The 17,979-nt window shown below is 40.3% G+C and overlaps 1 protein-coding gene across 4 annotated transcripts in view; it reads right to left on the bottom strand.

Moving 5' to 3' along the window:
* HIVEP2 (HIVEP zinc finger 2) overlaps positions 1 to 17,979 on the bottom strand; it is a 205,112-nt gene that overhangs the window by 94,879 nt on the left and 92,254 nt on the right. The window contains exon 1 of one of the 4 annotated variants that reach the window (XM_088023862.1): positions 14,224 to 14,326. The exons of the other annotated variants lie outside the window; for them this stretch is intronic. The gene's annotated coding sequence lies outside the window, so the exon portion shown is untranslated. Of the gene's footprint in view, positions 1 to 14,223; positions 14,327 to 17,979 lie in introns of those variants that run through there. 4 annotated transcript variants of the gene reach the window in all.

The following is a 17,979-nucleotide window of genomic DNA, read 5'->3' as shown; positions in this document are numbered from 1 at the left end:
GTCATTTGCCCAAGGTCATGCAACTAGAAGGCAAATTTCCTAACTACTATTCCACTATTTTTCTTTTACATCATTGAGCTTCTTTGAGCACCAACAATGCTAAAGATACTTCTTAATACAGGATGGGAGGGAAATAGGGAAGGTGGTTTTTGCAAAGTGAGCAGGGAACAGACGGGCAAATACCACAGGCTCCACACCACCCTCTTTATCATGGTTACAAGTAACTGGCTTCTGTGTAAACCTAGTAAAAAACTGGCCAAGGAGAATAAGGAAACAGAATAATTTAAGACTGTTAGAGACCCAAAACATCTTGGCATATTTTGGCAGGGCTCCAAAATAACATTTGGAAAGCAGTGCCCTAACAGCCAGAGTTACTTAGCCATTTGTTTGTTTGTCATTAGAAATACATAACAACATTGAAGACATTTTTAACCAAAAAAAAAAAACCTCTCAATCCCATCACCCAAACATAATTATGTACACTGTTTATAAATTTATTTGCCCATGTAAGCATTTTTTCACATAGATACTCTCATAGCACACTTATAACAATGCATTCTGATTTTTTCATTTAATATTTCATAAACACATTCTACATTTCCATGTGATTTATATAGTTCTCATTTTTACTAGCCATGTAATATTCCATAGTTAGCATACTTAGTCATTTCCTCAACCATTCCTCTGTGTGGGAACATTTAACTTGCTCTCATTTATTTTTAACACTAAAGATACTACTAATAGTAGAAATACTATTCTTAAAATATCAACAGAAACGGGATTGTTAAATCAAAGAGTATGAGTATTTTTAGGGACTTCACATTTATAGCCATACTGATATCAAGAGATTGAAATCACCTATGAAGCTACCAACAATATTTGAGCATTCCACTTTCACAAAACTTCCTCACTTTCTTATGTGATTAAATTTTTTGGTGGTTTACTTAATGTAAAATGGCACTTCTAGGTTGCCTTTTTATATTAATGGTGACCATAATTACTCTCCCATTTAAAAATAATTTCATTGTCTTTTATTTTTAATACAAAAATTATCTCTATCCATATAACTTGACTACATTTTAGTCCTGTTTTTTCTTATGAATTTAAGTGTCACTTTAATACGATGTATATATTAACTTCTCTACAAATTGTTCTGTACGTTTATTTATCTTTAGATCTTTAACCATTTAATATATCTGGCATGTGTTTGACAAGTTCCAACTTATCCACAGTACCATTTACTAAGCTTGCTATATTATATTTTGTGTGTGTATTGTATCAGAGTGGATCCATTTACAGGCTTCCCACTGTGTTACACTGATCTACACATTTAAAATGGAAACTTTGTTCAGACTAGTAAATATAAGGTGACTGGCATTATCGTAGGAACTTGCTGTTCATATGTTGGGCAGTTTTAATTACTATTGTTGTTTATAATATGTTTGAATCTACAGTAGGGCTATATTCGATACTTTGTTCTCGTTTTTTTCAAACACTCCTTGATATTTCCTTATGTGTGCATAGATACTTGCAAAATTCTCACCCATTTTTCCCAGATTATATTATCTGATTAAAGTGTAATATTTGCCTTCCATATTCAGCCATACCCAAAACAATTTCATCAAAAGTTTTAATAGAATTGTGTTGAATCACATAAGCATCCTTTCAATATTTTGTTTTGCCATGTAAAAAACAGTGTATTATCGTGCATCTCTATGTTTATTACATTTTTACATTCAATAAATATTTGCATTCTAAAAAACTCTTTGTACTGTGTCTTTCCATATTTCCATTTCACTTGCTTGGAAATACTTAATTTCTCAAGTCCAGCAACTGAATTGTTACTTCCTCACAAGATCCCCTGAATAATATCCTTTACATGTAGGCAAACAGTGATTAAGCAGAAAAGTGTAAGTTGTATCTTAAATAAAACATCTTAATTGCCTTAACAAAGATGAAATTAAACTATATAAATGACACAATCACCACAACATAATATCCCATGCAACTACTTTATTTTCTTAGTATATTTACAAGACCCAGCCCAAATTCATTTAAAAGATAGCTGAATGGCTGCGATAACCTTTTATCCTTCTCGCTTTCCATCCCAACCAATGTCTCTCATTTCTGCTATCTGCGAACGAGGTTCAAAGATTGAGCAAAACCAACAGAGAAATGCAAATAACTTAAAATTATAATACTCGTTTAAACATAAACTTGACTAGGGGCTTCTGGGTGGCTCAGTCGGTTAAGCATCTATCTTCCTTTGGGCTTGGGTCATGATCTCAGGGTCCTAGGATGGAGCCTTGCATCAGGCTCCCTGCTCAGTGGGGAGCCTGCTTCTCCCTTTCCCTCTGTCGCTTCCCTCCCCCTGCCCCCGCCCCCACTCCTGCACTCATGCTCCCTCTCTTTTCCTCTCAAATAAATCTTTTTAAAAAAACGTAAACTTGACTGAGAGTATTGTACATATTGTTGCACATTTGAGTCCATGTGTTATCTTCCTTGATGTAACAAACCTAGGGACTCTCAAGGAATCTTATATTTTATAAAATGTATGAGTACCTGAAGAATTCTAGACACCGTAGTGAAAGGGAAGTAAGGGCAAATAGAAGAAATGGGAGGGGAAACACCAGGAATATCTGCAAGAGGATGAGCAAATAAGGACAGAAGCTATTTTCCATCCACACTTTGAACGTCACCCTATGTGTCAAGTTGAGTGAAAGCATGAGTGATGTGCCTCTCCAATTCCCTGAAGAAAGAAACACATAGAAAATGTGGCAAATATTTAATCTGAGGCTTGTTTCCTGAAAGACTGCAAGATGCCCACAAATTTTCTTCCCCAGAGTTCAAAATAGCAAGCTGAGTGGGTGTAAGCACTTCAAGTGCAAAAAGAAAAAAAAAAAAAGGTAACTAAGGAAAAGGAAATCATACTTTTTGCTTCTCAGTATGAAAATTCTAAAAGAAGCCAGTTAAAGGGATTTTAATGATTTGCATCTAGAGTTGTCTTGAATCAGAACATAAATACAGTCCTGATACTTAACCAGGGACTTCTGGTCACTTTTATAGGTTGAAGTTTCTATGTAAAGACTAATTTCCAACCTCACTGTTACAGTAAGAGCATGCAGTTTCACTCCGATACAGGCGGGTACCTAAATGACTACAATACAACACTGGCAAAAGGGACAGTTGAAGGTTCCTGGGGTCTCTACCCTTCCCAGGGAGAGAAACCTTCCTCGACAATGCTTTTAAAACTTTAACGTGCTAATGAGTCACCAGAGAAGTGTGTTAAAATGCAGATTCTGATTCTATCGGTCTGGATGGGGCCCAACTTCTGAGAGTTCTCTGGTGATGCTGATGCCCTGGTCTGAGGTCCCCATTTTGAGACGAGAGGTTCCAGTCTATAACACCAGTTTGCTAACAACCAGACAGCAGAAATAATAACCAATTAAGAACATTTGCAAGGTGTCTAACACTGCACTAGCTGTTATAAAAAATAATAAAGTAGACAATAACAAAGCCCTGAGCCAACATATAAAAATTATTTTAAAAAGTTAAGTTCTAAAAGCTAAAATGTATGGTAGTGATTCTAAGCATGATAGATGACGAGAACAGGAAGAGTTATGTAGGGGCTAGAATAGTGGCAAATGGCTTCCCAGAGCAGGCTGCACTCGATCAGGCCCGAGGTTTGGGGTTGTATAGACAGAGAGAGAGCAGGAGCCCAGAAAAGGCAATGCTGGAAGGGATGCTGAGAGTTCTGAAAAGAGAAAACTGCAGTGCACCAGCTTTGTGGGTATAGATATTATCATTTGAAATTTTAACTTGAATTCACTTTTAAGCAGGTGAGGGGAACTTCTGACTTTGTTTAAAATTTGTAAGTTTGGGAATGATAATGCTTTTCCAGGACAGTAAAGAAATGGGTAGATTTATCTGAGTCTTATGCAAATTTTCTCCAAAGGCAACAGCAACAGAATGATTAATGACATTTTAGATTGAAGCCTGGTAACAAAAATTACCATTTTTGTATGTATACACATACATTTATATATGCATATGTATGCCTTTGATTAACATACGTCTCTAATGATTAACAATTTTAAAAGCACTGGAATGTAGCTTTTCACTACAATAAATTAATAGTCTCTGTTATTCGGAATGTCAAATTTTACTTTTATTATAAAAATAAACACTTTTTCTTCTATGAAATACTTTTAGATGGCACATACCCACACATACCCTCAGCTCCACATTACTCTTCCCTTTCCTCCCACACTGGCTGACAATGGGAAGAAAACACATCCAGAAACAGAATGAAATTATTAATGAGTTCTATCTTAGTTGTTTTTTTAAATCTCCTTCGAAAGTTCTTCCTGTCCACCTACAAGATGTTGAATATATTGCCCAGTGGATTTAACAGAAAAAAAAAACAAAACAGAGGATTGCAAAAGTCAATATAAACATGAAAATTCAATCTCTAAACTTTTTTTTACTGAAAAAAATTATGGGGAGATGGGGTACCTGTAAGCTACTGGAGGGAAGGGAAGCATTTGAAAGAGAAACAGTTCATTTTAGCATTCCTGGGTCAGGTGAACAATCTTACTGAGTTCCAGTTCCATTTTTGAAACTACCAACTTCACCTTATTGTAAGCAATAAGAAATGATCTATGGAATACTGGCAAATACTACATTTCCTATTAACATTAAATACCATAACTATGGTTTGACTACAGCTTCTCTCCTTTCCATGTTTCTGTCCTACAAAAATTCCTTGTGCTTGCTGGCAGATGGAATTTAGGAATGGATTATGGCAAAACTCTGCAATTTCAAAGTATCTAGACTTGAATGTTTAAAAATACCTGTATCAGGAGAGTGGCACTAAATAAGGCCCTAGCATTCAGGATGCACCAAAGGATTTACCTATCCCCCCAATTTAATACACACACACACGCTCATTACTGACATAACGATATTACTACGAGGCACTAAATTGTTGCTCATGCATGGTTTGCAAAAGAGAACGCAGTCAAGCCCTAAAAAGACTATGAAGTTTGTCTCCTACAGATTTCTTCCCCTTTCTACTCTGAACTCTTTCAGGTGTCCTCCCCTAACTAGGTCACGGGATCATGCAGGCTGCATTCCCCAACTACTGCAAAAGAAAGCTAATAAGCATTTTCAGACTTGACTGCCAAAAATGTAATGTGTCCTCATTAGGGAAAACAACACACAAACCAACCAACCTTGGGACATTATAAAATTTCATATAAAGAAATAAATAATGGTTGATGAAGACACATATCTGGGGGGAATGGGTTTTATGAAAAGAGAAGCAAGAAACCCCCTCTGTGGGAAATGCTATTATTAATCCTATTAAGATACAGTGCAAGGGACCGTGTCACCTAAACTGGAACAAGATATGGTCTGCTTTCAGTTTTCTGAGGCAATTTCTATTTGAATCAAATTGGCCCTTCAGAAGACAGTTCATTAATGAGAAACTCCTCTCTCTCTCTCTCTCTCTCTCTCTCTCTCTCTCCCTCTCTCCCTCCTAGGTCTGGCCTTTTCGTTTAGTTATAAGGCATAGTCCTGTTTTTACTCCCACAGGATCTATCATTACAATCCTCTGTGTTTACGTGTCCACCTGCTTTTAGAATTACCAATAGATACTACCCAAAGTGACAGCAGTTAAATTTGCAACAGCACAGACTTCTCACTACAAGCCTGGAACCGTGGTGGAAATCGCTTCAATTGAGAAAGATTTCCCGAGCCAGAATTTTTGCCCTCCCTAACCAGGCTGCCAGGCCTAGATCAAATGAAGGTCAATGCAACGTCCCCAGAGGAAGCTGTTCAACTCGCCCGGTCGGTTCCCCTGAGCCCTGTCAAGGAGGCCCTTCAGTCTGACAGCCGACCTGGCAGAGCTGATATCTTCCCCAAGAGGACAGTCCCCCCGCCACCACCTGGACAACACTGAGCACCCAAGGCAGCAAAGCAAAGCTGAGCAGCTGGGGGCAGCCACTTGCGGGTGACACAAAGGCAGGCTCCCTCTGCCGTGGGAGTGTTAGAAACCTCTGCCGGTGGCTTGAGCTGTGGAAGCCTATGCTGCGAGACAGGACATCCCTCCTGGCATTCTGGGTGAGTAAAGCCCGGGCCAGGGCAACAAGAGCCTGGCCCCAGGACAGTCTGCTCCTCACATCAAAGCCGGAGGCCCTGGGAGGCTGGCCAGCCGCCAAAGACGCAAAGAGCAGCAGGGGAGTGTGTTGCCTTAGGACAATAGCAAACTGGGACGTGGTCGAGTCTGTAAATTCCAAGCACTGGGGAGGTCTGCTCAGAGATTTCACCCTCTCCTGTCAGGGCTATGATTTAATTTCCTTTGAAGAAAAAAAGAAAGAGAGAGAGAGAGGGACAAAGAAAGTAAGAAAAAGGAAAGAAAGAAAGAAAGAAAGAAAGAAAGAAAGAAAGAAAGAAAGAAAGAAAGAAAGAAAGAAGAGAGAGAGAGAGAGAGAGAGAGAGAGAGAAAGAAAGAAAGAAAGAAAGAAAGAAAGAAAGAAAGAAAGAAAGAAAGAAAGAAAGAGAGAGAGAGAGAAAGAAAGAAAGAAAGAGAAAGGAAGGAAGGAAGGAAGGAAGGAAGGAAGGAAGGAAGGAAGGAAGGAAGAAAAGGAAAGAATATACATTCCCAAACCTTCTGTCTGCAAAAGCAGACACCACAGTGTAAGTTAATGCACTCTGGTCCTTTTCAGCCTGCAGCCACTGTCTAAAACAATACAGCTAAGTGAGATGTGACATTCTCCCGTTCATCTTATTAGGGCATTAAGTCTAAGGGGTAATTAAGATCATTTAAATGCAAACATCACTGTTCCATTGCTAATATCCTCCCAGATCATTCCCATCAGTTCTGTTTAATTAGAGGAGCATCACTCGTTGTTAATGATAACCTGACAGTTTTGTTTATTTGACAGGACAAAGCATAGAGTCTCATTTTGGGTAACAAGAACTGAAGGTGAAGCATCAAACTCTCGGTCACAAAGATGACTCAGCTCTTGGACCTGAGACGTTGTACCTGGAAAAGTCTACCACTTGCTCACGGAGTTAATTCAAGAATCATCTCCTAGGCTCCTCACTTTGTGGGACAGCTTTTTGCACAAAAACATACAGAAAACAAACTAAGAAAAAAAAAAATCCGTAAGAAAGTAGAAGAAAAATCAATCCCTCCCAGGGTCTTAAAATGGGTCTCCTAAGGACTGGGATAAATGCCATAAACGTCCCCTTGCCCTGTCAGGGAAGCAAGCAGCAGAGGCAAAGGTGGCGTACCTCCGCCTCTGGGGTGACGGGGCGCCATCGTGAGAATCCTCACTGCTAAGCGCTCATTAGAACAGAGAGGACCTTGTGAGTTTTCCTTTCAGAGGAAATGAATATGAGTTGAGATCACTCAACTCTAATCCACCCTGTACCTCAGGGCGAGCCTCTGGGCAGCACATGCCCGGTTTAGGCAGCAGGCTATCATGGCCCCGCGTGTCATCCCTAGTGCATGCTGGGGGTGGAAGAGCTCCCAACGCCTTGCTAATCCCGTGTGGGGAAGGCCAAGGTACAGAGTTTTACTTGATTGCATAAAATGTAGAGCTATTTTCAGCTTCTGAATCATCATTCTGGCTGTTTCACCAGCCTTAAACCATATTACAACCCTTTAAAAATATCTTTCCTATGCCATTTTCACGTATTTTCACACAAGCAAACACTTAAAGTAACCCTGGTAAGTTTCAAAGAGATGAAACCATGACATGGAAGAAGGAAAAAAAAAAAAAAAAAAAGAGTTTTACAAATATTTGCAATTTCAAACGGTCCCCATTGCAGTGGTGGTGGGTCAGCCCCTACACCTTCTTCTGTGATCTTCAAGCCCTTTATAAAAACCCCGGACAATTAACACTTAGCAGGACTTCAATGCCTGAGGAAACGAATCGATTTTGTTTTAGTCACACTTCTAAGAGAGGAGAGACATTAAATAATGGAAATAAAAAAGCTGCTAACTGATATAGGAAGAACCTAAGCTATTTCTGTAATAACTCCACTGGGATTTATGCTGGATATTATAAAAACAGGATGTTTTGTTTGTTGTTCCTCATGAACGACTACCAAACCAGGATAAGACTACAAAACACATCAAAATTACAAATCTATGTGAAGTTTCTAGTACCAAAAAAGCCAGATGGAATTTTTATTCATGTATTTAAAATTTTTGCTCAATGTGGGATGACCTCTGGAAACATGCTTCTTGTTCTTATGAATGCCAAAAGGGAAACAATTACATAACATAATTCTGCAGTGGTCCAGCATCCCAGTGCAGAGAACTTAATCTTCAATACCGGATAGTCACAGATGAGTCTTCACTGCTAAGACTTCTTATTTTTTAAAATTAGCATGGATTAATTCATGGTATCTGGATACCTGTTTCATTTCTGTAGAAGCTAATCCCAACAATATAAGGATTCCAACAACAAACTGTTTCTAATGTTCCTTCAGTGCAACATGATGAAGCTATCAGTACGCAAGGATGAACTTAGTATTAGTGCCTTATGGATACGTAGCAGCACACCCAGATATACAATACTAATTGTGTGTAGGGGGGAGGGAGAGAAGGATGGGACAGGAGGGATGGTTATCATCTCTATGACTGAAATCATGGTTTTTCATTACTTTTTGCCTAAGCCAACAGAAGCATACATATCATGCCCTTATCCTGACCCACAGAGTGCTGTCTGGGAAGGTAGAATAAATGAGAGGAAGTCCATATAGGAAATATTTGCCCCTAAATATTCTCCCAGGCAGATAGCTGAGTTCTGCTCTGTGCATTCATTTTTTTTTTTTTTTTTTTTTTTTTTGGAGTAGCTGGGAAAGTCACTCAAAACACTTCACCTGCAGCCATAATCCCATGAATGAGTCTCCATTCAAACCAAGTCCAAGCACCAAGTCAACCATGAGTCTCGGAAGGAAATAAACAGAAACTTCTTTTACCCTCTGAGGTCCTAGAGCCTACAATGAATCAATAAGGCTGACGGTTTCAGTTCTTATAAAACTACAAAAAGTATCTTTTTAATATCTAACCACTTACAAACTTTTCTGCCTGGTGAAATAAAAATTTTGTTTCCTTTCTCAATATCTATAATTTACTACTTCTGCCATCTGTTTGCATATTCAACCACCATTTTTTTTAAGATTTTATTTTTAACTAATCTCTACACCCAAAGTCGGGCCTGAACTTACAACCCTGAGATCAAGAGTCACATGCTCTACCAACTGAGCCAGCCAGGCAGCCCTCAACATCATTTACTAAGCACTTAATCACACACACCAGGCACTGCGGCGCATCAAAAGGTACACAAATGTGGTTTCTGACCTCAGTGAATATCTGACTTACAGGCAGGATGAAAAGTGCGATAGTAGAAGTTACAATAGGGCCCCCAGCAACGGGTGGGCGTCAAGAAAGGGCTGAGGGTGGACACACCTGAAATGGATCTGGAGTAATCAACAGAAGCTTGCCAAGGTAGACAAAGAGAAAAACAAGTTTGGGAGGAAATAGAGCATATTCACTTTTAGAACTAACTGGGTTTGAGGTACCTTAGACACATTCAAATAGAAATGTCCAGGCAGACATGTGGATACAGAGCCCACAGGACACGTGAGCTGAAATCCCAGTTTGGAACACCATGAGGGTCACCAGCATTTAGAGCTGATCCTTAAAACAATGGGCTTGGGTACACAGTTTGGGGAATACAGAAAGAAGAGGCCCAGGGGCTGTACTGTGGGGAAAGCCACAAAGACAGGGCACGTGGGAGGCCTGGGAACAGAGGTAGGGCAGCAGGTCCCAGTGTCACAGGGCCACGCAGAGAAATCTTTAAATGATAAACAGAGTCAAATACAAATCAACGGTAGGTCAAATAAGTCAAGGACCTAAAAGATTTCGCTGAATTTCAAAATTAAGAGGTTCCTGATATTCCTTGCTAAAGCAGGTGGCCAAAACCATGATGCAGTTGAGATAGGTAAGGGAGAAGCTAGAAAAGCCATTAGGATTATTGGTTCTAGTTTGTTTGTTTACTGTCAAAATGGAAGATATTTGAGCATGTTTAATTTTCCAAGTTGAGAGATCTTTTTAATAGCTATGGCCCTGGGGAGGGAAAAGAAAAAGTCCTAACATTTTACTGGATTAAATGTTGGCCACAGTGGAGAGATATAATTCAGACTTCACTGTGTTAAAGTAAAATTTCAGATTCTCAACAACTAACTATAACTACTAATGGGAATTTATTGATTTAGGAAGCCAAAAAGAATCAGTAAGAAACCATACAAAACTGGAGAAATCTTAAAACTTCTAAAAGGCAAAGGTAAACTTTGATAATAGAACTTGCAAGCTGAACAAAACTTTATAGATCAACCATTTCAAGCTCTTATTTGAAAACAAATTTTAAAGCAATGCAATAATAACAACTTCCATTGGGAAATATCAAAAACAAATTTAAATTGTGCAAGATGAAAGAAATTGCTCATAACAAAGAGGAGGCACAAACTAGCCTGTTTCAGAAACTTTCAAACATTGGATTCAGCCGTCTTGATAGGAGGCGATAACTAAGCCTGGTGATTACAAGTTATTATTAATGAGCGTACCAAGAAAATTTCTGAAGCGACATCCTGAAGAATCCACTGACCTCTCACACACTTAGCACCTAATAACTAACTCTTCCTGCTCACAATGGGGTCACGCCCCAAGGTGGCTTTCACCCCTTGTCTCAGGACAAGGAAATATCTGCATTGAAAAAGAGCAAACAAGGAATGATACCAAGTGAAAAATGTAGTTTTACAGTGTAATGGTTTGTGTAGTGTGATTAAAACTGAAAACCCAGTTTTATTCATGTGATGAAAAATTTAGGAAAAAGTGCTTCTTTAGAACTTAAAAAGTGACTTATCAAATTGGTTTCTGGAAAAATATAAAAATAAGAGCAGTTCTTTTAGTACTTCTTTTTCAAAAGTTTTCCAACTCCCTTTGTCTTTATGTTTTAAGTAAGAAATGAGAAAAAAAAAATCACCAAGAGGAAGCAACTTTATCAGGCCTGAAATAAATAAAGTCTGGTAATAGGATCTGACTCCCAGCCAAGAGTGGGGTCCACCTGCCCTTGGTCTGGCAAGGCTTAGGATTGTGGCTCTTTCACATTTAGACACACACATATACACCAAGCATTATCTCATTTCTTTATGAGATGTAGCAGATAGTTGGCAACCTAGACTCTGTTTAGACTGCTCTGATTTCCATAAAAAGGAAGCTTAAAAGTTTGGGCTTACTACTGAAAACATGAAGAAAATGAACAATCTGGAAATAGTAATGGAGTTTGAAACAATCAGCATATAGAATGATTAAAAAATAATCAACATTTACTGGATCCTTGTGTTCCAGTAACGTGCTAAGTAATTTATGTGTATTTTCTCATTAAATCCTTTATGAGGCAGGCACTAATATTACCTCCCTTACAGACGACTTGAGGCCCCAAATTTAAGGAACTTAGCCATTGCCTCACAGTAAGGGCTGAAAATGGTCTTTTAATCCAGTGAGTCTGACTCAAAACCAGTGCTTTTGAAAACATATACATAGTAGCAATATAAAAAAGATGCTTGATCTGAAGAAATCCAAGTACCCAGCAATTGTTCGCACTCAGTTTTCAGTTTCACTCATGATTTTGATCTGGCAAATGAACCACCAGTGCCAAACCAAAGAAAGTTTAATATATTGAGCCATTCCTCTTACTCACTCTCTACACTGGTAGGACTGAACCACATGGCATGTTTCAGGTGGGTCAACCACGTCTGTCTACAACAATGATGGAACACTTTCACACTTAGAATGAAGGTCACTGCTCTAAATTGGGCAACCAAATCAAAATTTTTCTTATACAGCTCAAGAGTACTCTTTTACCCAGGTCATTGTCCTAATTTACTTTGGCACTGAAAAGTGTTTATTACTATAAAGTAAGACTAAAATTGATGGGTCTGGAGTACTTCATATGCCTATGTTCCGATTAATTCTGGAGAGCATTCCATGCTCTCCTTCTCCAGGAAATACAATATTTCTTTGTTCTTAAATAAAAGCCACAAATTTCCAAAAAAGAAATAAAACTTCACTACATGATATTCTTTTAAGTTGTGTTTTAACTCCATTATTGGGAAATGTCTTTAATTTTTCTATCAAAAAAATTATGCTTTTCTTTTTAAAGATTTTATTTATTTATTTGAGAGAGAGAGTGAATGAGAGATAGCACGAGAGGGAAGAGGGTCAGAGGGAGAAGCAGACTCCCTGCTGAGCAGGAAGCCCGATGTGGGACTCAATCCCGGGACTCCAGGATCATGACCTGAGCCGAAGGCAGTTGCTTAACCAACTGAGCCACCCAGGTGCCCCAAAATTATGCTTTTCTTATAAAATGTTCATGATGAACTCTTTTCCCCCCTCATTTATTCAGTTATTCACTCAACAAACAACAGTTGTGTACTCCCAAAGCCATGGCTCTTGTCCTCATGGAACTTAGGGGCTAGTGAAGGACAGACACTGAAAACAGATTGTTACTGTGTAGATCCTATAAAAAAAAAGGCAGGCCATGAAATCAGACAGCTGTGTAACAGTATTTGAGAAAGGCAACTCTCTTCTAAGTGTACACAATTTAAAATGTGGAAGCTAAGCATCCCTCCTGTCATGATCTGAAGTCTCAGTTTTAGAGGTGGTTAAAACAGACACATGTTAAATCCACTACAACTATACTTTCAAAACTGGTAAATGTCCCTGAGCACCCGGAATCCAATTTGGAAATCATCAGTACAGATGATCTAGAAACTTCCCAAAAGAAGTCACTGGCCTCCATTCTCTTATTCTAGATTTATCACTGAGTCTAACATACCAATTTGTGCAAGTTGACAAATTTAGAGAGAAAGGCGGTGGGGGGGGGGGACAGTCAGCATGATCAGAATTGCAGAAGACCCTTTCAAGTCTTAGAGTAGCAGGCTTTTCCACTGTACCTGTCTAGTCTGAAATGATAAACATCTGTATCTTTGACAAACTTGATGTAAAAATTTGTTATTTGATGTAGAAACAAAAAGTAACGTATATTTGTTCTTATCTTTTAATTAAACTCCCCCTTAGTTTAACTGCATATGCATACAACATTTATCTTTTCTTTTACACCTTCTAGAACCTGCTAAGATTTCAGTTGTTTTGTTATTGATTTCCTTCAGTTGGTATCTCAGTCCATAGATTAAGGTGTTTGTCTTTTCCACCTTTGGCAGACTTAAGGCAGACTAGTCCATTTGGTAAAGATTATCTACAAGAGCATGGCCAAATGGAATCCAAGGAGACTGCCAGATATCTATTTTTTCCACATCAGAGAAGCAAACCCTAGATGGTCCAGTTTGTCTGCCCTCCAAGTCTGGGATTTAGGGTGGGAAGTCCCAACGGACGGGAGAGTCCAAGCTGCCTACTTGAAGTTCTCCTTGTGGATTTGGTGCAGAACTCACTTGGAAGGGACACAAGCTGGATTACTACACCTCATCTTCCAGCCTGCCAAAATGGTTCCTTCTTAAAATCAGTCATATTCCCAAAGTTCGCTTTTATGCTTATTACTTGAAATTTGGAACGTCTCCCTCTAGAACCAGAGTCACAAATAGTGACTGGCATCCCAGGCTAGCCTAAGGCGATGTAACAGGGATACTACAGAACCCAGTTCACCTACATGTCAAAGTTTTTATGTGGAAAAAATAGTCATACTGAGGACTTGAGTCAATAGGATATGAAACTACCCCTCACTTTTTCCTACATGGTCCATAAAAGTCTAGGTCGGACCCTAAGAGGTAAATAATAATGTAAGAACAGCAAGACACATTCTCCAGGGGCAGAGTGATGGCTCGGGGGCATCAGCAGGGAGAATCTTGGTGGCGCTAGTCTTTCACAAAGGCAGCAGAGGTGGTCTGGTCACTGGTAGCGACTGAAGTGGCAGGCGAGTGGAAGAGAAAAGCTGGCCCTGAGAATAGGTCAATCAGAAACTTGAACAGTGGTGAAAAGGAAGTGTCCTCAAGCTGAGGGCGAGAGGAAGAGAAAGGGAATTCCTGCCACAAACCAACAGGGGAAATCCCCTGGTTTGGGTTGCTATTCACTCAGTCACAGGACTAGGAATATTCATCGTTTAGTCATTTAACCCCCCCAAATCTTACTTTCCTTCTCTTAAGGCTTCTTCAGGTCAAGCTTCCTGTTGTCAATGAAAATCTGCTTCAGGCTGGCAGATGTGCAATGCTCCTCAGATTGGCTGTTCGTCTGCAGAGGTTCTGAATCAGAGTGATTTTGCCCTCCAGGGGACACTAGGCAACGTCTGGGTTTGTTTCTGGTTATCACGGCTGGGTGGGGGGGTGCTACTGTCATCTAGAAGGTAGAGACTAGGGATGCCGCTTAATATCCTACGATGCACAGGACAGCCCCCCACACCAAAGAATCATCCATCCCCAAATCTCAACAGCACCACATTGAGGAAGCTCTAACTTCGTAACTGGGCTACTTGTTACTGCGCTCTGCACTCAGGATGTGTCTGAGCAAGTGCTTAGAGCACACAGATCCTGCAGATTATTCAAACTCCATTGTGGAAATCATGCTCGACTAAGAGAAATCCTACAATCAACATCATTCTTCAGAATTAACGGAGTATGACACCTGAGTTTTAACCAGAGACATACAATCAAGAGAGCAGTGGGACTATGGTAGCACCAGGGTCAGGCTGCAGCTTCCCAGAGCACGGTGCTGTGCAAGCTCCCACGTGAAGGCAAACCCTGCCACCAATGCCACATCCTGCTGCTTAAGCATCCCCATCAACAACGGCTGTATTCCTCACTCAGCAGCCAATGCCAACCCGGGAGGGTCGGCTAGCTCCCGAAACAATCCTCTCCCCCCGGGGAAACTGTTTACTGGGCAGGATATGTGAAAGACGACGAAAGCAGGGTCACTAATCAGGGCACAAGTCGTTCCGTGACCAGGACGGGGTACAGAAGCTTTCTCTGGTCCTCTCCTTCTTCAACGGAACAGAGAAAGAGTTGGGCTTAGTCATCTCCAGTCTCCCTTTCAATCCCCACTGCCATGAGCTGTTTTCTTCCCAGATGGTAATGAGAAGGGGCCTGCTCCAAAGAAAGTCGGAAAAGGCGACCTGGTGAAGCCCTCTGCCGTGAGGGCTCCCATGGTGGGGTGTCTGTGAACACAGCAGACGAACCACCCAGGCAGTAAGCAGTCCCACAAGAGAAGCCTTTTCCAACAAAAGCGAAAAATGGCCCCAAGCTTGACAGAGCAAGTCTCCGTTGAGCTCCAGGCTGTATTAGAAAGGACGATGGTAAGAAATCAAGGAACAATCTCCATGTGTGCGCAGCGGGTAAAGGACTAATCATTACACTCTGGCCTCGGCAGCCACAGCCTCCTGCACAGATAGCCATCACCTCCCGAGCACCCTCTGCTCATTAGGAAGGACAGAGCAAGAGTACAGTGCGTTTTTAGCCATGTCTTTATAATAAAAATCGCAGACAAAAGCAAAATGGGAAAGCAACACCACCACCAATTTGAGGAGACTTTAGATGTAATGGGCAAATACTTTCCGTATTTACATCCATTTTTGGTAGAGACCCAGATTAGTTCTAGTTCTAGGGAACTGCTCAGCAGGACTGAATCATCTGCTGGGAGAGTTTCCATTCACTGTTCTACTACCATAAGAAAGGAGGCTGTTTTCGTGTCTCCTCTACCTCCGCCCCCCTCCACCAAGATATTTATGCCATGCTTCTAGAAATTCATATGCTTAGTGTGGCTATTTAAAAGTAACAGTGTCAAAGACATACTCAGGCCCTATCAAGTAGGAAAGTAAAAGACTATATTTCTAGTCCTCAAGATTTTAAAAATCTGAACATGAAAGCTCATTAAAAATATGCCATGGTGGGGCATATGCAAGAAGAAGTGGGACTAATAAAAATCTATTTTTCCACCCTCTCAACTTTATCACAACTTCCCAGGGCTATGTTTTTCCAGCAGAAACACCGGGATTTGAATACGTGTTTGAAATAGGAGGCCTTTGGATAAAGCAGGTTTGTTTTCTGGATTTGTTTTTTGTTTTGTTTTATTTTGTTTCAGTTAGAGCTGGTACTTTTTAAAAACACCTGCCATATGCATTTGCGAGTCCTGGACAACCACCATCTCACGACTTTTTGCCACATGCTGTTGAGGGGGAAATGGCAGGTGCTCTCACCCCATTTCACTAAGAAACAGACAGTAAGGGGTTAAACATAGGAACCCTTTCCATCCCCTCCTCCCAGTTCTACCTCCTGCTCCATATTACTATCTCAAACTCTCTCCCCAAGCCACCCCAAGAGAAAGGAGGGAAAAGAATCCCCTTCAACTCCTGTCACTGCCATTGAAAGACTGCAGAACTCCAGTGCTTTTCTGGTAAAATGAAAGGGCAGATGCCAAGAGTTTGAGTTCCCTTTCACTGCAAAGAACTCTAACATGGCCAATGTGCTACAAAAAAAAAAAAAAAAAAAAATCAATAGCATTAATGATTGCCTTTTTTGGAGTGGCCGGGCAGTCAGCTGGACAGGGGGCATTGCTAAGCCCAGGCACACTGCCTGGATCAAGCCCCACAAACAAGCTTCACAATAGAGAAGCATGAGTAATTTACTTATTAAAGAGATAACTGTAAAGTCTGATACAAATGGACAAGTGTAAATCCTTCAACGCACAGACCAAATGCTTGGCTTGGCGACCATTTAATGCAATGAGCAATGAAATCTAGGTTATGTTACTCAACTTCTAAAAGTCTAATGCCCCTTTTTTAGCCTTAAAAAGACCGCTCCACATGGGCAAAGAAACGGCCTGCAAGGGAGAGCTCTTGGGGGGCTCCCTGATTACACTGAACCCACACAGGAAGTTGAGGGGAAACCTCTGTGACTAGTCTGTACTAACCTGGTCTTCCGTGTATGAACACGGGGCAGATAAGGGAACTACTCCATTTCAACTTGGCTCTAAAGCATTTTACATTCTTCAGAACAACGAAAATCTAATGAATAATTGCCCAAACAATCCCTTCTGTGATCATTTTTCCCCCATATTGTTCAGAAATGCAGCGGTGATGGTGCATTTCTGAGATTCTGAGAACAAGAGACAACATCTCTGTGATCTCAATTTTACATTTGAAATTGTTCTTTCATTGCCACCAACCAGGAAACATAAGCCAAAAATAAAGAGGTCTAAAACACAGTTAGAAAGTGGAGCTTGAGTTAATGAGCAAATTAGAAAAAATATTATGTCACTTGCCATCAAATGTTATCTGTCAACTGAAAACGAAAATCCAAAGAAAGAAAGGTTTCAAACAGTCCTTCTACAATAAGCTATTGTATGGTTCATAGGTCTGGGTCATTCACAACTCCCGGAAATAGCTGCATGTTCGCCAAATGCTCTCATTTTGTATGTTCTCACGGGCTTTCGGGACTTGTGCAAATTGTTTTCCAAGCACATCCGGCCATAATGACCAGGTTACTACTGATAATTATGCTTGCCTGTCTATAGGTTTGTCAGCTAAAGAAATCCACAGACGGCTGTCATAATGAGCAGAAATCTACTTCTGGCACAGCTGGGCTGACCACAATGCATTAGAAAAACAACCCTCTTTGCAATAACCAGTTCTGGGCATCACTGGTTAAAAAAGACTAGTTTCCTGTTTTTCTCAAAAACTTCAGAGTGTGGGTATTGCTATTTTTTACCCCACCCACACCTTTTCTCTTTAATTGTTGAAGATTTGGTGCTGTAAACACCTAATCATGGGCATTTTTTTTATATTATGGCTCAGGGTTTAATTTTAGGTCAGATTAATCCTTTCCAAGCCAGAGTCTGCCCTGTGCCAAGGTGTGGGGAGGAGAGAGAGCTGGGGGAACTGGGTTGGGGGCTTCAGG

The sequence above is a fragment of the Eumetopias jubatus genome, unplaced genomic scaffold (assembly GCF_037043125.1).
Source record: "Eumetopias jubatus isolate StellerSeaLion01/CBP00866 unplaced genomic scaffold, mEumJub1_p1.0 scaffold_6, whole genome shotgun sequence".
Classification (NCBI taxonomy): Eukaryota; Metazoa; Chordata; class Mammalia; order Carnivora; family Otariidae; genus Eumetopias; species Eumetopias jubatus.
This window is presented reverse-complemented; position numbering and strand designations above follow the sequence as displayed.